Source organism: Athene noctua, chromosome 9 (genome assembly GCF_965140245.1).
Source record: "Athene noctua chromosome 9, bAthNoc1.hap1.1, whole genome shotgun sequence".
NCBI lineage: Eukaryota > Metazoa > Chordata > Aves > Strigiformes > Strigidae > Athene > Athene noctua.
The window spans coordinates 27,460,519-27,482,492 of record NC_134045.1 but is presented as its reverse complement, the minus strand read 5'-3'; the positions used below and the strand labels follow the sequence as shown (position 1 = coordinate 27,482,492).

The 21,974-nt window shown below is 52.2% G+C and overlaps 1 protein-coding gene across 7 annotated transcripts in view; it reads right to left on the bottom strand.

Annotated features, from left to right (window-relative positions):
• The window catches only part of PMFBP1 (polyamine modulated factor 1 binding protein 1), a 130,072-nt gene that overhangs the window by 43,942 nt on the left and 64,156 nt on the right, over positions 1–21,974 (bottom strand). For 3 of the 7 annotated variants that reach the window (XM_074913518.1, XM_074913520.1, XM_074913522.1), the window contains 2 exons: positions 11,581–12,006; positions 6,931–7,050 (listed from right to left, as the gene is read on the bottom strand). The gene's annotated coding sequence lies outside the window, so the exon portion shown is untranslated. Of the gene's footprint in view, positions 1–6,930; positions 7,051–8,725; positions 8,937–11,580; positions 12,007–21,974 lie in introns of those variants that run through there. The other 4 variants (XM_074913519.1, XM_074913521.1, XM_074913523.1 and 1 more) reach the window with 2 other exon arrangements.

Below are 21,974 nucleotides of genomic sequence, written 5' to 3'. Positions count from 1 at the left end.
TTACCTTGTCCTCCAAAAAAGCAAGAGGAGAACTGCTGGAGAACCGTGACTCACTCTTTTCTTCTCGTTTACCACTTGCCTTCTGAAAATGTGGGGGCTGTTCGTGCAGAATTCATCAGGCAAATGGTGTTAGCAGCAGCAGCAGCACAAGTGCCAGAGACAGACTGGCAGAGAGCTTATGAATAGCACGATGAATGATCTATAGCAAAAGCCATGGGCAAGAGCTAGCCATTAGTCTGGGGCTTAGTAATGCACTCTTCAAGTACATTACTCACCAATCCATCAGGCAACCTGCTAAAGAACTGAGAGATTCCAGCACTTTTAAATCTGTAACGCAATGGCTGGCAGCCTGCACTACATGCCCTAGGTTACAAGGGCATGGAGGAAGACAATTCATTTTGTGTCATAGCCAGTATTTCTTCTTCTCCTTTTCTGTGTGTACTTAAGAAATGGACCTTCTATTATCTGCAGATTAATAGCCAGGAGAATGCTCTGGTGTCTCCGCTAGCATTTACTATTGAGGAAGGCTCTCAAAGAATGCCTAACCCTTGCAGTTTTCATTAGCTGGACTGAGTATGGAAATATGCGTGAGAACAGATGGGATTTCTTAATTTAAAAATAATGCCTACAGTAGAACTATTTCAGAAAAATACTACAATTACAAGACACTACTAGAACACCGGATATGATAGAATTAAGGTTGTCAGCATAATTTGGGCCCTTCTGTATAAGCACCTGACAGGGACTCCCAGACATGATCCTGTGCTATCCTGGACTTACTCATTCACAGAGGGGATAATGTGCACAGGAAAGGTCATCAGTCAGTGCTTCCTCTTCTCTCTCAGAACTTAGTGTGTGGCTCCGACTTGCATTTAGTGCACACTTTTCAAACCTCATGAAAAACATTGTTATTAATCTCCTTGTGGGAATGTCTATGACATTCATCATTATCTAAATTCTCCAGGAGCATTACCTAATCTCAGCATCCCTGTGAGGAAAAACTTTTATTATCCGCACTTCACAAATGCTGAACAGGGGCAGAGAGGGATTCAAGCACTAGATGTGTCCTCTAATTTTAGGTGCTTGGTTCGAGATGTCTAGTTCTGATTTGTGAAGCACTTAACAACTTTATAGCATTTCATATGTTTCAGGCAAAACAGTGAGTGATCAGCAGTTCTACAAAGAAACACCCTCGTGTTCCAAGCTGAAAACTTGAGGATAAGGACAATTAGAGCTGTCTGCGAGGGTCCTGGCTTGTCCCCCGTCTCCAACAAACCACGGCCGTACCTGTCACTAAAAGCAGTTCCCCACCAAGACACTTCCCAAGTCACGGTCTGTCATTTGTTCAACACTCCCAGGTTTCCCCAACAGCTGGGTGAACCCCCAGCAGCAGCCACCTTTGCCACGGGAGGCTCCCTCGGCGGAGCAGTGGCCGTGCCGCATGCACCGCGGAGCAGCGGCCTGAGGCGTTCGCATGAGGAGCCCCAGCTGAGCTTGCACCATCATGCCAAGCTTTGCAGTTTGGGAATGTGGCCAGTGGGCTCCCACAGGGACACAGCATGCGGGCAACGGGGCGGGAAGAGACTCCTGGGCTCTCCCAGCAGGGCTGGAGGGGGAGAAATATCAAAGTTAAGGCCAATTCTGAAAGCAAGGTGCAGCACGTTGCTAAAATATTTCTGGCAAGAAAATGGAAATCTTCACATCGAAACACAAAGGCTTTCGTGTTTTTCAAGGAAACTTCTGTCAGGTTCCCCCCTATCTTGAACAAGTCATGTATTTTTTACAGTTAAAATAGTCTTTTGAAAAACTGTTTTTTTTTCCAGAAATATTAAAGGAAAATCATGCCAAGATAAAAATGAATGTAGAAAAACTCAGGTTTAAAATGGGTAAAGAAGAGGCAAGGCACCAAAAAGAGAATCTTTTAAGGGAAAATGTCAATATTACCTATATGCCACAACACAAGTTAATATTTACATGGAAATTAAACACAGGAACTTCCAGCATTAAAATTGAAATAGAAAATATACTTTGAATATGTAGTTCTAGGCACACTTTTAACCTCTCCTTGCCACAGTCGATGTCTGTAATAACGAACATAGCAGAGCCCTCCCCGTTTCCCCCCTAACCCTGTTTTTGAAGCCACAGCTGCTCGGACATCTGGTTTAACTGAGATATGTATTCAGGGCTCTGAGCAGAAATAGGAAATGCTACTCATGTCCAACATGGGTGGATTCATGTCGTAGTAAGCACCTTAAATTTCTCATTTCATGGCTCTTGAACACCCAGATTTGCAATTCAAAATCACTGACATATTTTGGTTTGTTTTCCTTCTTCGGAGCTAGTCTGGCAGTAAGAGGAAACAGGGCAACCGGATGCGCAAGGCGGGACCGGAGCCACCCGAAGGAGCTCTGCCGCATTCCCACCCCTGCCCCCTGCTCCCCTGGCCACATTCCCATCCTTGCCCTGTGGCCAGCCCGACACCCAGGGTGGCCCGTGGGCACCCGGCTTTCTGCTCCCGCCCCCCGAGGGCAGCGGCACACATGCTGCTGGAAGGGGCCCAGCACTGCCTCTGGCGTTTTGCAGCCGCTCCCGCTCAGCACCTGCCTCGTCGTGCACTGTCGAGGGACACAGGTGAGCCCATCCTTCTGTTCATAACCTCTGTGCTCTCCACAGGGGAGAAGAACGGACTCACAGAGTTCAAGGAAGGAGGAGAGGGGACAGGACCCGCAGGTACAGGCTACTGATAGCCAGGGAAGTGGAGACCAGAAGAACAGGAGCAAGTTGCCAGTGACACTGCAGGAAAAGGGAGATGCTAGGGAGAAAAAAAATCCATTGCACTGCATGGGAGGGTGAGAACAGAGGGCTGGGAGGCAGGGAACTGGAAGAGTGAATGAGAAATTAAAAAATAATGCAAGAAAAAGCATATAAGCATGGCAGAACTGAAATCAAAGCCTTGTCTAAAGTAAAAACAGCATCACTTAAAAATAAGTTAGTAAATTTTAAAAGATTTAATGCAACTATTGCAAAATCTAGTGCAAACTCTTAATTTGGGTTCAGAGTAGCTTAATTTGGTAATTAATCAACACATGACTCTCTTAAATGAAGATATGAATGTTTAGACAGGATGTCACACCAGTTAAATAATTAATTGTTGAAGACAATTCAAGTTTTAATATGGATGATGCTTCAAAGAAGCATCAAAGAGGAACAACAAACCACAAAGCAAATGGAAGTTTCCTAGTTATGCAAATATAAACAGAAAATCTAAGGCTAAACCACTGAAAAATCCACAGGATTTCTTTGAATCTTATCTGAAGGGGCAGACTACTGCTCTGCAGGGAGGGAGGCCTGGGCAGCCCCTGTTTCTTCAGCCTACGTCCCCGCACCCACTGACCGCTGACACTGGCACTTTCTGGGTGTTTGTGTGGTGATGGGCTGACCCTGGCCGGATGCCCAGTGCCCCCAGAGCTGCTCTGTCACTGCCCTCCTCAGCTGGGCAGGGGCAGAAAAATGCCACCAAAGGCTGGTGAGTAGAGATAAGGACAGGGAGAGATCATTCACCAGCCACCATCGCAGGCAAAACAGACTCGACTTGGGGAAATTAATTTATTACCAGTCAAATCAGAGTAGGATAATGAGAAATAAAAGCTCAATTTTGAAACACTTTTCCCCCACCCCTCCCTTCTTCTCGGGCTCAGCTTCACTCCCAAGTTCTCTCCCTCCTCCCCTGCAGCGGGGCAGGGATGGGGGTGAGCTCAGTCCATCACCCCTTGTTTCTGCTGCTCCTTCCTCCTCGGGGCAGGACTCCTCACGCTCCTCCCCTGCTCCAGCCTGGGCTCCCTCCCACGGGAGACAGTCCTCCACGAACTTCTCCCACTGGGTCCCTCCCACGGGCTCCAGCTCTGCCCCAGCTGCCCCAGCGTGGGTCCCCCGTGGGGTCACCAGTCCCACCAGCAAACCTGCTCCAGCCTGGGCTCCTCTGCACGGGGCCACAGCTCCTGCCAGGAGCCTGCTCCAGCACGGGCTTCCCACGGGGTCACGGGCTCCTTCGGGCACATCCCCCTGCTCCGGCGTGGGGTCCCCCCGGGCTGCGGGTGGAATCTGCTCCCCCGGTGCCCTCCCTGGGTCAGGGCACAGCTGCCTCCCCAGGGGCTGCGGGGAACTCTGCTCGGTGCCCGGAGCACCTCCTCTCCTCCTCCTCCGCTGCCCTGGGTGGCTGCAGAGTTGTTTCTCTCACGTGCCCTCGCTCCTCTCTCCTGCTGCGATTGCTGTTGCCCAGCATTTGTTTCCCCTCCTTAAATACATTATCCCAGAGGCACCCCCACCGCGGGTGATGCTTGGCCTTGGCCGGTGCTGAGTCCCTCTGGAGTTGGCTCTGGTGGAGACGGGGGAAGGTTCTGGCAGCTCGAATTGTCTTCAGAAATTAATTATTTATCTGGTATTCATTCACCTTGAAGGTTATGAACTCATACGCACGCACCAAACAAACGGAACTCCACTGTTCCTGTGGGGAACTCTCACCCTCAGGCGAACCCTAAAGCAAGCATTAACCTACTTACTGCGCCTCTGGGCACTGCAGGGTGGGGGAGCTATTGCGGAGCAGGGGCAGCAGATCGCAGCATTAAAGTACAATGTCCTGTGATCACCTGAGAGCAGCCCTAAGAATTTCTGATCCTTTTGGTAGAGGTAGGGGAGAAGCAGAGCACCCTCCTGTTCTTGATTTTCAGCCATCCCCTCATTAGACAAAGTGTAACTTCATTAAAACAGAAGTGTTGCTGTTTTAGGAGACCGATTGCTATGGAAGCTTTGAAACCTTCTGCCAGCTTCTTCCTTCTGCCACTAAAGGCCCAGGCTGAATCACCTGCATCAAACCTGCTGTCCTGCCCACCTCCCCAATGAGGTAAAGAGGGACGTGACCACCTGCCCTGCCCACAGGGTGCCCTGATTTCAGCTGCTCTCTGAAGAGCAAAACACCAGCTGCCCATGTAGGGAGAGCACCAAGAGCTCCCTTCTTGCGGACCCAAGGCTCACTCAGGCTTTGCTGTCCAAGCAGCACTCGTCCCTTCAGCAGATTTATCCCGCATCGCTTGTTCTCCCTTGCTTAGCACCAAACTCAGAAAACCTGACATTGACCTGCTTGTCACCCTGCATCTTCAGGAACTAACATCAGCATTTCTGTTCAGACATGCGACTACAGAAGCAGTAGGTACCGCTGCAATTTTTACCACCAGTCATCATGGTGGCACCTCTGAAACGCACATATCTACGTGCTGGAACAGAAGGTCCCAGTCCTTGTTTGTCGGGACAGCGCCGTGCCAAGAGCCGAAGGCAAAGACAGAGAAAGCAGAACCACTGAACTGGCAAAGAAAGTGAAATCACTGAAATAAGGGTCTGGGACAGGCAAAGCACGAGAAAGAGTGACAGTGTGCGGCCCTGGGTGAGCAGGAGCCAGGGACAACCGCGAGCCGGCAGAGAGCGCAGGCTGACGGGGAGCAGGGGGAGAGCACTGGCCGGGAGCACATCACTGAATTACAGCAGGGAGGGGCTGTAAAGGCCCGTCCGGCCTCTGCCGAAGGGCCCTCGCCCCCACCCGCCCGCGGAGAGCGAGTGGCGCGCGGGTGCGTCACACCCCGACAGGACTGCGGAGGAGGAACGCGTGGTTCTAAGGAAGAGAAACCCCGAGTCACTCCAGCTAAGAGCCTAATCCTACAAGAGCCACTCCTTCAGTTACTTAAGCAAAATGTAAGTATCTGGCTGAATTTCACTGCGCTGAGATGTTTAACCATTTCATTGCCAACGGGTTATGTCTACAAACACAGACCAATTCCAGTGAGAGTGACGAGGCCGTGAACAGGCCCTGCTGATGCGCAGGACCTTCACATCCAGCTGAACCTTGTAAAGGGTCCTGATCTGCAGGTTCCCTCTTGTTTTTCTGAAGACACCGTTCATACAGAACTGCTTCATTTCCTGGGGCTGCAGCGCACAGACAAAACCTGCCTGTAGCATCTCTGATAGTTGTACAGAATCATGCTCACACTCTCCTCTCATTGAATCTGTGGCTCCATCTGAACCCAGGTCCAGTGGTCTGACTGCCATCCTAGTTTTATCTAGACCAGGAACAAAGGAACTGCACGTTACAGTCTATCTGTCCAACTGTTTTTCATTGTATATACTTTCTCTGTCCTACAAGTGATCAGCTTGCTTCCTTCTAAAGCCTGCAGTCAGCTTTAATCTACTTAGCTGGGATTAATGAGAGATTTGTTAAAGATTTAAAGATTTTACACACTTTGCTTACAACTGTTGCTATCTACAACCATCAGGCAATAAGCCCCATGCAGACAAGCCGTTCACAATGTCAGGCACATCCATCAGGTGTGCCAAGGCCGGTAACGCGATGCCGAGGGCCGATGCCTGTTGCTGGCAGACCGGTGCCTTCACGGGCCTGTTCAGAGCAGTACTCAGACCTCTGCCTGCACCCTGCCCTCCCTGCGCAAACCTGAGAGAGGGTGGGACAAAGCTGGCGGCTCAGAACGTGGGTCACTGCACTGGCATCGACAGCCCCTGCTGCCACGGAGCTCAACACCGCTGGGAGTGGAAGATCCGGAACGTACACCCCACCTAGGCTGGCCTCGCCCAACGGTGTGTGCCTGACCCGGGGGAGGTAAGGGGGGAGCTGGAGGTCCCGGCGGCTACCTGTTACTGCACCCCCCTGCTTAAACCAGCCCTGGTACTTGAGGAACGGAAGGTGGTGGAGGGATGTGATTCCTTAAAGCATGGCCTCTGCACTGGACGTGGGAACTCTTCCTGGCAGAGTTACTATGGCAGGTTCTGTGAGCAGGCTCACGGCTGAAGGAGGCTCTGCTGGGGAGGGCCCCACGTGCGGAGCAGCCTCAGCTCACAGGGTGCTGGATCAGTGTTTCAGAGGCTTACCTCCACTCAGGTACAGAGCGCGCCAGCTGCAGACAAAGGCCCGGGAAGTCTCAAGGAGGGAGCTGCAGAGAACCCTTCCGGCGTGCAGGGGGAACCACAGAGGCCAAGCGCAGGAGGGCACTGGAAGAAAGCACCAAGGGTTTGTCAGGCACACTCTGTCCAGCTGGCAAAAACCACCACCTCAGTAGAAACACAGACAATAAATGGCTGACTGATGCTGTGTGAGGGATTACCCGTGCCACTGTCCCTGGTTACCTGACCTACACAGACCAGAAAATCATCTGCTCGATAGGGAAGTTTCAGTGCATGTGCTGGAGGAGCTTTCATTCTCCTACCCCAGAGAAGCTGTTTCATCCCCAAAGGCAAAGCTCGGGACATTCACCAGTCCTCAGTGCAGCCTCAAAGAACACAAGAACGCTCATGAGTTTTGGCAGTTTTATAAGGACACCAAAAAGCGACGCACAGATAGAAGGCCCTGCCCAGGGGAAGGGAGGGAGCCCTGTGCCCGGAGAGAGGAGCAGGGACAGCGGAACCGCTGTGCCCGCAGGAGGAGGAGAGCGCTCTGCTGCTGCTTCTGCCCCACGGCTGTTGATGTTCCCCTTGAGGCACCTGGGCTAGAAGCGGCAACAGGGCTGGGGCCCCAGGACCAGCACCCTGTGCAGAGCAGAGCACAGAGGGGCGAGCTCCAGGCGGAGCTGTGAGTTCTCCCTCCCATGCCTGCAGAGTGCTCCGCAGACCGAGGGCCTCCTCCGGCCCCACGAGGGGCTGCCGGGTGCTGCCCGGGTAACCACCCGGCCTGGCGCACCAAACACCCCACAGGCAGCTACACGGATGCTCCCCTCTCCTCTCCAGCTCACAGGAGCTCTTGTGACCAGCGAGGCAGGGTGGTTCGCCTCGAGGTTAAAAACAGCCCTGGCTCCTGCCACTGCAGGGCCACCGGTCCCCAGGCTGTGGACGCCCCCTCCCACGGCCCTCGGCCCTCCCCGCTGCCACAGCTCCACCGCTCCCCCACAGCTGCCTCCCGCCCTCGGCAGGCACACCGGTTGCTCCCAGTGGCCCCGACTCTGCACAGGCTCCAGGTGGCCACTCCTCTGCTACCTGCACTGGTGAGGACCAGCACGGGGGACAGTCGCCCTCGGTGCAGGAGGGAGCTCTGGAGCTGAGCACTCATAAGCAAAAAGTGCTCTGGAGTCTGGATGTCCCATTGCCTCTCGCCTGCTTGTCAAGACAGTGCCAGTTTTGCCCTCCTTATACCTAATGCAGAGGGTCCTTCTGCATTCCCCCACCAGGAATCTTACAGTCACAGATAAAAGCACAGTTTACAAATTCACTACTTTGCTCTGGAGACGCTCAGTAGGACATGCACTGTCCCAGTCAAGATCTGCACCTACTAAACAAACCACACAGACCCACGTTATTCTGAAACTGACTGGAAGTGAGAGATCCATCCTTTTAGGTGGTAACTAACACCAAAAATCTTGTTTTGAAACCAGAGAGATACACACATACGCTTCTTACAACTGAAATGCAGATTCTCAAGAAAAGCACATCCCACTCTCTTGCCCCAAAGCCCTGTCAGGAACCTCCCCGAGCTGAGGGAGGCTGACGCTGAGCTACCCCGAGCGCTGGGCTCAGCCGCCCCCGGCTCCGGGCTGGACCCCGCCTGGAGCGGGCAGGCTGAGGGCCCCACGCCAGCGCCACACCGCCACTCTCCACGTGCCAGCGCCTGTTATTATTTACCCTCTCCCTGCACAGATGGCTCTGAGCAGTGGCGTCCCTGTGTGAAACAGCCTACCTGCGTTCTCCCGATGCTCCCAAGGTCTCCAAATGTGCAGAGAAGAGGGGAAAAAAATAAAGAGTCTTGATACCTGTCCTGCATTTCCAGATATTCCAGAGACCTTTCCAGTGCTGAAGCTGAGCACTGCTGGCTGTGGCCAGGAGGCTCAAGTCTGTCTCCATGGGCACTGCCACCCCTGTGCTGCCCTTGCAGCTCTCCCCAAGGTCAGCACGGGTCTGTGCCTCGGAGCACAGGTTGGACGTGGCGCAGCACAAATGAGCGGTAATCCCACCATGCCTGCCGGAGCAGGGAGCAAGGCTCTCCGTGCAGCTCCTGCCGCACGCCGTGCCCACGGCGCTCGCTCGCCTGGAGGGCAGGGTCTGTCCTGCTGGGAAGAGCCCTGGAGACACCGGGGCGAGCCCCCAGCACGGGACTGCCCGGCCGTTGCCGTCCCGCTCCCCGCACCAGTCAAACGCCTCCCGGGGAAGTTCGAAGGGAGCAGGTGGGGGCTTGGCAGAGGGAGAAACAGAAAATAAACCGAGGGGGACAGGGTGGGAAGGGGGGCTTGTTTCTCATTAATGAGCGTTTGAGCTGCTGATCTCAAGGAAGACTTTGAAAAGAAAGCGCAGAGCCCTCCTGGCAGGGCAGCCAGCCCAGCTGCCCTCCCCGCGTCTCACTTTTTATAAATTCTGGGAAACACTTTTAGACAGACACTGGCACTCATAAATTATACAACTCATTTGCATATTCCAGTCATGAGACATTATGCAAATGTGACCTGATTTGCATAATGGATTCCTCTCGTCGCTTCACTTGCTTCATGCTTTTAAAAAACAAAATGAAATAAAATGAAAGCACGAGAAGGTGAAAGCAGCAAGTTCCCAGCACTGCTGCGCCTCCCAGCCGCACCGCCACTCGCCCTCGCTTGCAGCAGAGACTGGGGCGAGGGAGGGCGAAAGCGAAAAAACAAAGCCTTCACATGGTTTAATTCTCTCGTAATTACAACGAACTAACTTTCCCCTGGTTGAGATGCTTCACCCCAAGCGATTTATCTGAGCCAATTAAGGGAAGGAAACGGAGCCCTGGAAGGCAGGACGAGCCCGTAGCAGGCAGCGGTCCCCGGTGCCCCAGCCCAGGCGTGGCAGGGCGTGCGGGGCGGGGAGCCCCGCGCTGAGACCCCGCAGAGGCTGGTCATGTCTGTGCTGCGCTGAGCCTTGGGAGGGGGACGGCTCCCTCGCTAAACTTCGGCAGAGCTCGCCTTTCTGAAAGGAGGGTGGGTGGGAGAGACGAGGGGAGGGGTTGCTTTGATTGTTTATAGCAAAATATAGCAGTGACATGTTGGGAGGACGAGGCAGGAGCGCGTCAGCCACCCCCAGCCGCACTCCAACAGGCGGACGACCGTCCGTCCGTCCGCCGCAGTCGCTGGTTTTGCTGCGGGCTCTTCCCTGCCCCCCTGCACCAGCGCGAGCGGCAGAACTGTGCCAAGCGGCTGGCGTCCATACCCTGTGGGAAAAGTTAACTGTAATTCTTCAGCTTTTAAAATCAATTAACCCGTGTGTTAATTAACATCAAGTCGACGGGAGGAGGAGGAGGAGGGGAGAGCGGGAGGGAGGAGGGAGGAAAAGAGCTGCAAGGGCGGATGGCAGCGGAGTTGGCACAGTGCCATCCATTCAGTGGCAACGCCACAGCTCCCTGCGATCGCGGCAGCGGGTATATGTTACGGGGGCCCTGTGCGCGGGCCAGACAGTGCGGTAAAGCCAGGGGAGATTATCCAGACCCCCAGGAGCAAACGGCAGGCAGCGATCGGAGGCGCGAGTGCCAGGATTACAGACTAGGCTCCTCCGCTGCGAGCCCTTCCTCGGACGCACGCCGCTGTGGGACTGGGGACTCCCCCACCAGCACTGCACAACTCGGACTTTCAGCACTTTTTCCCCCCTTTAAACGTCATTCTGCCGCAGTGGAGCCAGCACAACGGATGCTTTCACACCCTGCAAGACAAAGGCCGTCGTCTCCGCCATGACACCGCTCCGTTCCAAGCCGAGGCCGGCATCTTGGAGTCTTTAAAAATAAAGGGAAAAGGGAAATGCAAACAATAAAAACAGCGACAGAAAAAACCTCAACAACAAACCCCTTGTGCCCGTTCTCCATGCCAGGGGCAACATGGGCATCTGTCGCAGCAGAAGGCGTTTGTGTGGGGCTTTCTTTTTTTTTTTTTTTTTCTGGGTTTTTTTTCGCAAGCTGTTGGCGTGTTTGCCATTCAGGTTCGTTTACAATTAACTCCAAAAAAAACCCAACCACACCCAGCCCAGTCAACAACAAACAAAAGGGAGTAGCCGACGTTGAGAGAGAAATGCCATGAGAAGCTGCAAGAATGCAAGCTACAAACGATGCCATTTGCCATTCGGACAACCTCAGGGAAAGATGCCAATTCTGCAGCTCAGGAGAGACTCCGAGAAGGGAGCACGAAGGTCTCCGAATAGCACGCTGAAGGAAGGGAGGAATACCGCTCTTATAGGGCAGGATCACAGCTGCATACAGCCTCTGCTGGGAGGAGAGGGAATGTTTATGGGTGTAGCGAGAGATGCCGGTGTATGCACACACACACACACTGTTGTGTGTGCGTATGGACACACAGACACACATGCACACAATGCCTCAGATAATTGCAGATGAGATGTGTGAGTGCGGGGGTGTGCATGGCGGAGACGTGTGTATCCTCTGTGCACACAGGCACGCGTCTGTGTGTGGGTATCGATGTGTGTGCACGCATGTCATGCACATACACACATGCCGGGAGATGTATGTTTGTGTGCTGGGTGAGAGAGAAAGACACAGAGTGAGAAAGACACAGACACAGACACACACACACTCACCCAACGTCAGTATACATCCCACTTTTTGACCTAGGTATACACCGAAGACAAAATAAAAATCATACTCCAGCAGCAAGCAGGCAGGCAGAGATTTATCTACATTCACTGCTATCACCAGGGAGATGAATGGGGCCGATCTGAAGCCCTTTACAAGATCCACTATGGGAGTGAAGGAGGAGGAGGGATGCCACACAGACATGCACAAACTTGAAGACAGAGAGATTTGGAAGGTGCTACTTGTGAAACCCAGGTGGCACTCCGGAGGGGCGAGCGAGTAAAGAGCCGCACGGGCACTCTGCGGGGTCCGGAGGGCTTGGGGCTTTTGGAAGAGGGCGTCAAGGGACAGCCGGCTACTTACAGTGTCTGCGCTGCTGAGGATCCGGCAAGGTGTTCTGTTGGCACCGGGCGCTGAGCCAGGGAAGGGCACTGGAAACAAAAGGGAGAGACAAAAAATAAAGTCATACAGCGGGAATATTAATTGCCTTTCTTGCGGATTTTACAAAACACACAAAATGTTTTCTTTTTACTTGTGTTTTTGTTTTTTTTTTTTTTTTTGTGGATTGGCGCGCTTCCCTTCTGCATGGAAAATACTAGCATGGGATTTACAGCCCAGCTACAGGGCTCGGGATTAACAGCGCTGGCATCTTTTGGGCATATTTTTTCTTTTAATGAATGAGCTTTCGCTGTTAATGAGGAATAATCGTTTGGCTAATGAGCTTTGAAACATTAAGAGAAAAGAGGTTTTTTTCCTGTTAATCGCCCTGGTGCGACCGCATGGATGGATTACAAAAGACAGCAGTAGGAACGCAGTACAAAGGGGGGGAAACGTCTCCTGGAGTGGGATAAATGCAGAGATGGGTGATGCGTCCCTGCATCTCTCCTTCCTTGTCTCTCTCTCTCTCTTACTCTCTCTCTGCCAACTGCTATGGGTTTCCATAACTCCGCAATCAAAGTGGATGCTCGGGAAAGATTATTATAGTCAAACAGCGAAGCGTCAGCGGTTAATGTCTCCAGTGTTTAATCATCATACAGTAGAATGGTTTTATGCATATTTCATTTGCATATCATTAAACCGCGCTAGCGCGGGACATTCAGAGCTGGAGAGGTACAAAGTTGGGGGGAGAGAGAGGGAGAGCGGGAAAGAGACAGAGGGAGGAAGGTCCCTATGATGCCTATCTTCAAAAGCCAGGCACTTGTTCCATCATCTGTCTTCTACTTTTACTAAAATCATGATGACTTGGAAACCTTTGAAGTTGGATATAACCTTGGATTCTTCTAATTCCAGCAGAGTGATGTATTAGAAAGGGGGAAATGATGCTGCGCTAGACATTTAAAGGAATATAAGCTCCAGTGGAATGGAAATAGGAGCTCTTTGGGGAACGAACTGGCAGAGCCAGCCACAGCTTCAACAAACACCACCCTTCTGGGTTAATACTAGTAAAGGATATCAGAGTAATACAAAAGAAACGAAGACAACATAAACATTAAGAATGGGGATTATATTTCTCTACTCTTTCTCTTGTATTTTCCTTTTCAAAGGTACAAAGAAGGATGGAACCAGCGGTAATTTACACACTAATTAGCGAACAGTTGCCTCTTTTTGTGTTTGTTTTTCTTCTCTCTTTATTTTGGAGAGGGATGTTGTCACCGCTGAAGTGATTAATCAATTATTTGGTAGCTCAGATCCTTCTCCACTGGCACCGATCAGGAAGAGAAGGTGGTGGTTGCGGGGGGAGGAACACAGTGGGCTCTTTGTAGATCTTATACATGCACAACATATTAATTGGGGTCTTTATAAAGCTCCCTCAATAGACTGTTTCTTTCCTGGAAAAACAGCAGCTGGTTAGCCACCGTTGGCGACTCTTCAAATATCACTTTCGCTGGGGGCAGTTCTGTCGCTGTTTGTTGTTGTGCTTTATTTTCTTCCTCCACGGAGGGGGCTACGTGTGCGAGGCTTCCACTGGCCACCTCTTCCGAACGGCAGACAGACAGACGGTATCGGTATCAAGACAATCTCCTGAGCTGAATGCGGAACTCTGCTTCAAAATGAAATGCTGTTTTATATTTAAATTCTCCTCCTCTCCCTCCCCCACTTTTCTTCTCTTCCAAGTCTTTGTCTTGGTTATGAATATTCAGATGAGCCGTGATGTGATTACACTGTACAATTACTTGTGTCCATGGTGGTGGTGAAGGCGCTGAGGAAAGACAGAGCCAGATGAGCTTGGAGCTCATTTGGGGTTTGTTTTCCGTATTCTCCCCTATCTCTGTAGCGCTGCGGCACATGCAGATGTCGCTGTTGTTCTTTATAAAGCCCTAATGATATGCGAAAGCATAACGACCCCATTTGGGTGCACAGCATCAACGAAATATTATTGGGGGGGGAATCCTGACTGAAGGAATGTCCACATAAATTATTTTTATTTAAATGAGTTGAAGAGGTGGCGGTGAGGCAGAGGAAGTCACATGAATACATGCATAATGTGAATACGCAGAAAGGTTATCGCCAAGGAGAAGAGGGTTTTCTGCACGGTGCTTGGGACAAACAGGCTCATTAGGGAACAGCGCAGCCCGCCGCGGGATTTACTTCTTTGCCACGGCTCCTGCTGAAGCCTGGGCAGCAGGCGCGCTCGCTGCCGGCAGACCCTGCGTGCCGGGGGACGGATGCCCGGGCAATTCCTGGTTTTCATTCAGAAATCTGAGTGCAGTGTGTGGTGAGAGGGGGACGGGAGGAGAGGAACCAGAGGGAGAACGTGTGAAGTGCCCAGGCGGTGGCAAAGGAAGGGCCCGATGACAGCCTCGAGGGCCTGGCCCTGCCGATGCCAGGCTTGCGTGCGCTTCCCCAGGGACCCAGCTCTGCCGGCGCCCCGCGGGTCCCTGCCACGGGACAGCGGGCACGGGGCTCAGCTGTGGCAGGGCCCGGGGCCGAGCAGCTCCCGGCCACTGTGCCACCCGGGAGGCTGCCGTGGGGACAGGGAGCCGGGAGCTGCCCACATCTACCTTCACCCATTTTCCCAGAGCAGTGAATGGTCCCACAGGACATTACCAGTACAAATACACATGTGTGTGGAAACAGGACTTCCTGCTACTCTCTTTGGCTAAAAATGCTCTTCTGGGCCAGGGGTTTGCACCGGAGTACATCAGCAAGGGGTGGACTAAATAAGATGCAGTGGGCCAGCAGCAAACAGCAACACCCTCACTTCAGCTGTATTTGAGCTCAGCTTTCAGAAGGTCTGTGCCTTGCGTGCTGGCCCTGCACGGATCCTGAACCCTGCATGGATCCTGAACTGCTCCGAGGCCCTCGCAGCCTCCTCAGCCTCTACCACACCCATGGTCATGGGCAAGGCTCAAGCTGCAGCCAGAGCTGGTCTCCGGGGCGGGAGCATCGCTCTCCTCTACCCAAGAGGCAGGACAGAGAGGAAAGGCTATTGCAGGCAGGCCCCGCTGTGAGCTCTGCTCTCCTGCCATGCTGTGGGCATGCACAGACTTTACCTGCAGCTCTAGAAACACTCCAGAGCAGATCCTCAGCTGTCAGAGCGGAGTGGCTCCGCTGGCCGCTGGTCACAGAGACGGAGATGGCACGAGAACCTGCCCACAGGAGGCTGTGGAGCTCTAAGCAGGCAGCAGCCAGGTCTCCCTAGGCTGGGCCCATCACAAAGGGAGCACCGAGATCCCCAGCCGGGAGGATGATGCTCTAGCAGTACCTGTCTAAGGACCAGCACGGAGAGGATGCAACGACCTGTAGCAAAGAGGGAAGCTGCTGCTCACAGACTCCTGACCATGGGCCCATCTAGCTGTCGTCTGTCTCTAGTTCCTTCCCCATCTCAGCAAATGCGTCCCTGCCAAGCACGTGCACACACCCTTCTGCAAAGGCACCCAGGAGGCTGAGTAGAAGGCAATAGACTGCCAGTTCTCATCAAAAATAGGACATCAGTACCACCCCTGGGCAACAATCCTAAATCCAGGCTCTCTTTGCTCACAGTTTCAAAGAGCATGAACAAATTCAGGACACGAGATAACCCAATCATCAGCCTAACTCAGAAGTGAGATCTGACTACCCTGCCCATGACTGCACAGCTAAGACATGCTGTCCTCCTGATGGAAAGGAACCTGTGTGCTAAAATCAACCCAGACCCAAAGCGAGCAGCCCCAAGAGGGTCTACTCTGAGGAACTGAGCAGCTCTGATGAGCTGGAGTGATCTGAGCAGATCACCTCCACCCACTCCATTCCCTAACCAACTGCTTCCTGAGCCCAGGATAGTGGCACTGCTGGGCTGGACCTTGTGGAACAGCAGCCTGGAAGGTGCTGCCCGACCCTGCCCCGTCCTTGTGGTCTCCAGCCTCAAAGCAGCTCACACAACAGGGCACTCTGTTTAACCCAATGGAGCCTGGGAATATGGAGTAACTGAGACAAGCACAAAGCAGCTCCACAGAGAGGCCGTGCTCGTGCCATGCCCTTGTCATTGTTCCAGGTATTGAGTCCTCCCCCTGACCTGTTTTGCCCTGGCAGCACAGCAGGGACCTCGATCCTGAGCAGCATCTTTGCATGCTGTGAGGCTCACGCATTAGGAAAGGGAAGGGGGCAACAGGGCAGGAGCCTAAATACAAACCTGACCTAATGCAGAGGGTGAGACAGGACTGACAGACCAACAGGCCACAGGCAGGATGAGACGGGACTGACAGACAGACAGGCCATGGACAGGGTGAGACGGGACTGACAGACAGGCCACGGGCAGGAGGCGGTGGTGCAGCTCCTGTGCCACCCTGAGGGCAGCCTGAGCGGGGGGCATGGCAGGGCAGTTCCCCTCTGCCCAAGGGTCTTGGTGTGGTCAAGACAGCCCCGTCCACCCCGACCAGAGCTTGTTCCCAAAGCCTAGGAGGGTTTTCTGACCTAGATGAGGAGCAGGCTGCAAGCCAGGCCAAGGGCTCTAGCAGTAGCCAAGCCTGGCTGACAGCTTTCCTGCAGTTCTCAAAGTTCCCACTCCTGTCCCATGCAGGGAGCACCCACATTCCAGGAGAGGGCCAAGGGAAGGAGAGGCCAAGAACTGCCGGCAGCCTGCTGCCTGCTCCCGGGCAAGAGACACCCCCAAGCAAGATGGAGACAAAAGCCTAGCCTGTGTCGCTCTTTTTCCAAGTGCTCAGAAGAGGAGCAGGAAGGAGACTGACCCAGGAAAATGAGCAAGGAGCGTGCCACACGCAACACGCAGGCAGCGAGGGCAGCGACGCACAGGGGCACCCCCTCTGTCCAGCGCTGAACCTGCTCTCAGCGGCTCTGCAAAGGTGCTCTGGCTCATACAGGCTGCTGCCGCTTTAAACATGCACGAGTGTGAAATATTATCTGCAGTGTCCCAAACATTCTCTGATTACAAGTCTGTGACCATTTGGAAGCGAATCTCCCCACGGAGGCTTTAGGAAGGGGCAGCTCTTCCAACACTATGGGAACCATTGCTCTGCTTGTCAATTTACCAAATACCCTGAAGAAATTGCTATTTAGAAAAAGGAAATTCAAGCATTTATAGAACATATTGCTATTCAAAAAACCAAAAGAATTGTTTTGCAAATAGTAGCACTGCTGAAGAGGGGAGAGAAGTACATCAGTCATTTGATATTACATATAAGCAGTTTATTAAAGAATTAAATATTTATAGACTATAAAGCAAGCAGGGCGATGAGTCGCAAACAGCTTGCTGAGAAGTATGTTATAAACAATGAGTCTGTCAGTGACTAATAAAGTATGGAGAACGCAAATGTTTTATAAAATCATCAAGCCAGCTATGAATCTCCAAAGCTGAGATGCTGCAGGACCCACCAAGGTTCCTGCTGCGATCTAAGCCTGGAGCCAATATGGGAGGGACAGCATCTGCTGAGATATGTGGAGTGCAGACACATGCTGAGCACTCGTGGGAACGCACATGATTCAATGCCTTAGAGAGATTTAATTTTTCACATTATTTTAAACAGAGATCTATTAATAGGAAGTTCAGGAATTTTCAAGGAGTTCAAGGCACTTCCCTCTTCAGTTTTTCACTGCATCTACTCTTCCATTTCGAACAAAATTACAGTTTGTGATTCAGACTGAAATTCCTCCCTTCTGCAAAGCCATTTCCTTCCCTCCCCCCCAAAAAAGCATAGATACCCCAGGCACCAGCTCCCCAGTTCTAAACAATCCTCTGGGTCGATTCAAGGGCTCCTGCCCCAAGTCTGGAGGAAAGCAGCTCCTTCCATCACAGACGTAGCACATTTACAAAGGACAACTAAGGTTTTCAGAGGCTGAGCAAGAGGAACAAACAGACTATAGCCCATGAGGACAGGAATATCTTTCTGTTTGCAGGCACGGGGGGAAGCTGTGACTGACGATCAAAGGGTGCCTTTTTTCCTACGCAAAAAAGACAGGTCTCATTTTTCAACAGAATACAGACATTCTTCACAGTAATTTGGGGGGGCATTGCTGATTTATTGCTAGCGGAGATGAAAGACTCCCCAGATTATGTTTTGTTTTGTGAAGCCAACCCAAGACCCAGAAATTATTTCTGATGTAGGATGAGCTGACACCTTCGGTCATGTCCAAGCTGACCCCTATAGCTGTCCCCACAATTTCAAGTCTGGTGGGATGGCTGAAGCTCACAAGTGGTTGAGGCATTCATGACCCTTTTGAATTCACTCTCTTTGCAAGCCAGCAGGACTGGGACCCACCTGAAAAATCCCAGTCCTCACAAACCCCATTCCTCAGACAGTCACTGCGGTGACTGTCACTCTCCCGAGGCAGCAAGCTGAAGTGATGTCTGCTGGGACAAGGAGGGGAGGGTCTGCAGAGACAGGAGAGGGAGCGTAGCTGCTGTCTCCTTCCTCTCCTCAATTAAGTCCCTGTGAAGCCCATCTTTAATTAACACAGAAACAAGCAGGCAAGAACTAACTGTGCTTGGTGAAGACAGATTCCATTTCGGACGTAGAGAGAAACCTCGTTTTGCCAGCTGTTCTTTCTGCACTTAGGCAAGGTGGTAGATTTTAATTCTCTGAAATGTGATTAAGACAGATACATTTTTACTGTTAAAATGCAGTAATTATTCAAGCTGATTTGCCAGGGAGGGTATAAGAGACTAAATTTGGGTTTAAACAGCAACCTTTGTTGTCTTGTATGGAAATGATTACAGCGTAGTTCAGCTCTCACCAGACTTTTAGGCTGCCGCGGAAGGTACACAGAAAAGCACAGTCCAATCAAAGGCACAAACCCCATTAGTTCCAGATGAGTCGTTTGAACGGTCTCTCTCTCTAGAGCCCGGAGCCCGTTATCTTCAGGGGGCTCTACAGGGAAGTGTGGTTCCTCCAGAGAGCACTATAACCAGTCAAATACCGCTCTGCTCATGCTGGCGGGGCCACTGCTATCTGCACCAGCTCCCCCAGTTACTGAGCACGGCAAGAATCCTCAGGCAGGGTGCCCAGACCAAGACGAGATCAGTTCAGCTCCACCGTTCTCTCCTCCATGCTGCATCCTCCCTTCTTGCAGGCCAGACCTCATCTCTCTCCGTACCAGCACACCATGACAGTTTTCATCCCCCAAACAGGTTTCCTTACCCCAGTGATTTTACCAAGTATTATTCTATCACTCTCCTTCCCTGCAATACTAAAATCACGGAACACGCTACAGCATACTCAGGGTTATTTGTAGCAAGGGTCTTGTCTCCACTCCACAGAGAAGCTGTTGGCAGGATACAAAGGTCTGTTCTTGACCTGTCCTCATCTCTCCTGTGGCAGAATCCAGTACTGTGCTCATCTCCTTCTAGCTCAACCCCACAGGGCCACCAGGACACATCCGTTCACGACACTGCTCTCTGACCCGGGGCTTGACACACTTCTCAAGCCTGCATTCCCCCTTCAGTCCTTTGCTCCTCCGGTCTTTATCCCCTGTCTCCAGACACCCTTCAGCACTCGTAACTCCCGATATCCATCTCCATTACTGACCCTCTTCCTTCCACTCAGGCGTTTCGGTGGGTTTTGTGTTGGTGCTTGAAAAATAAGCACTGCTGAACCTGAAGGTCCTGTCCTCCCTTCCTTGTCTGCCCCGTCACACTTCAACACTGACACTGTTTCTACCACTGACACCCATAGTTGATCTCACTCATGAATTCCCCTTGTCCACTGCCACTACGTCACCGGGACACGGCTGCAGCTTTCCCTGCTCCCTGGGTGTGGATGGAGTAACACCACCCTACTTTCAGACCAGCAGGATGGGCAGATCTTCTAGAGTACTCTCCTCTCAGCCACAGCCCTGCTGGCACCTGCCTTCATTGCTGCCAAGTTCCCTGGCCCCCAAAGCATCCACCTCACCTTCTCTTTCAGGACAGACAACATTCCCACTGTGTTTATCCCCTTGCCCCGCAGATCTGATGGTAACACTTTGCACTCTGAATCCCTTTCCTAAGTGTTTGAGAAGGTCCTTACAATTATGCAACACTACCTCAATAAACAAAGCATTACAACCTTGGTGACAGACACAGAACTTGCCGCCCGCTCCAGCAAACAGGCTGGAAGATTTCTGCTTCTGAAGCCCATGCACAGGCAGTGCCATCGAGCAGATCTCCTTCAGGAGGAGATTGCCTCTTCACAAACATGGAGACGAGCTTTGCTTTTGACATTTCAGGACAGATTGCATCCCAACTGGCTCCTGTACTGGGAAAAAGGTGTGCACAGCTCATCACTTCAGGACCTGCCTTTTCAAGACCCCTTCCCATCCGCTGCCAGACTTGCAAGACTCGTGCCTTGTACCCCTGCGGGGCTGGCACAGGGGGAGACCCACCTCTGCAGCAATGGTACCCCGAGCCAAGGCTGTGAGGTGCCGGGTGTACCCAGCTGCACCTAAAGGCACTAGGAAGAGATGGAGAAGTTGGGTCAGCTGTGTCAATGTTCAGAGAGGATGCTGCAGAATCAGAATTATCTGTACATTTTATTAGCAGACTCCCACTTGCTAGCATTACAACCTGCAGGAGGGGCAGTGAGGGATTCCTGCTAAGTATGGATTAAATAGCTGCGTGCTCAAGCAACCATCAGACGTACAGGTCGAATCACAGAGGTGATATTTAAGGGTGTGCTTAGGGCTACTCCAGCAAGCGTTCCGCAGGTCTCTGTATGACACTAAGCATTAGCAAGGCAGGTAATCTGCATCATTCAGGCCAGGAAACCCTAGGAGTAAGGCAGTGACAAGTGCTGTAGGAAGCACAGCCTGTGTCGATCAGCGCTGACTGAACACGGCATGCTCTCACCGGTGTTCAGAAGGTTACCTCTAAGTCACTGCAAATTTCCCAAGTACATCTTTCCCACCCAGATGTACAGTCAAAGCTGTTTGTCATTCAAGGTCTGGAGCCAGGACTTCATGAATGGAGAATGAGCTGTGTAGACTCAGTGACCAGCTGCTCCAAAGTCTGTGGAGATGCGGGGCGAAGCTGCCCTGGAGCATGGTAAGAGGACAGTCAGCTTCTAAAATCTAAAACTTTCTCACATGTCTTCATGACTAGAAAGGCTCTCCAGTCTCGAGCAGCAGAAAGTGCACGCTTCAAAGGCTCAGCAGACCAGCTGAACACATCCCCAAGAAAACACGCATTTTGCTGTCCGATATCTTACATACCTAACGCAGAATATGAACATATTTTGGAAGACAACATATTGTCCCAAGGCACACTGTCTCCCACCAAGCAGCTCTGGAGGTACCTTCTACAGAGTAGATGCTATGCCATTCTCACAAATTCAGATTTTAAATACACCGAATATACACATGTGCTTCATATATTTTGTTATATATATTCCCTACGTACATTAAGATAGGTTTATTTTACTTTAATGGACTCCTTTAAGGAATATTTGTCATCCTGGAAGCCTGCGAGTGAGGCTACTGCTTAACACACTCTTCCCGCCTCCTGCCAGATATATGGCCCCAGGATGCTCGCGCAGCACCTGGAGTGCGTCCCGCAGCTCCGCTGCCTCCCAACAGAGCCTGCGGGAGCGCGCTCGGCCACCAGCGTGATGTACGGCTGTCACACCGCACCCCCTGAGCACTGGAGGCAGTTCAGAGCCCTCCCTGCCGTGCCCTCATCCCAAAACAGTGAACACCAAGCACCCTATGCCCTCCATCACACGCCACGCTGTGGTTTTACCGTGGGTTTAATCTAACATGCCTGGATAACTGCCAGGGAGGAAGAGGACAATGTCCCACCAGCTCCCACAGGACATGACCCCCATCAGGTCTCACCCTGACTGCCCCTGACCTGGCCGGGGGGCAGCTGACCCAGCACCAGCACCTGTACCAGGGAGGGGCAAGAACAGATGCTGAGGCTGGGCAGAGAAGGGATGGAACTCTGCCTTTTAGCACGGCCTGAGGCTATCTAGGCCTAAACAGCTCCATAAAC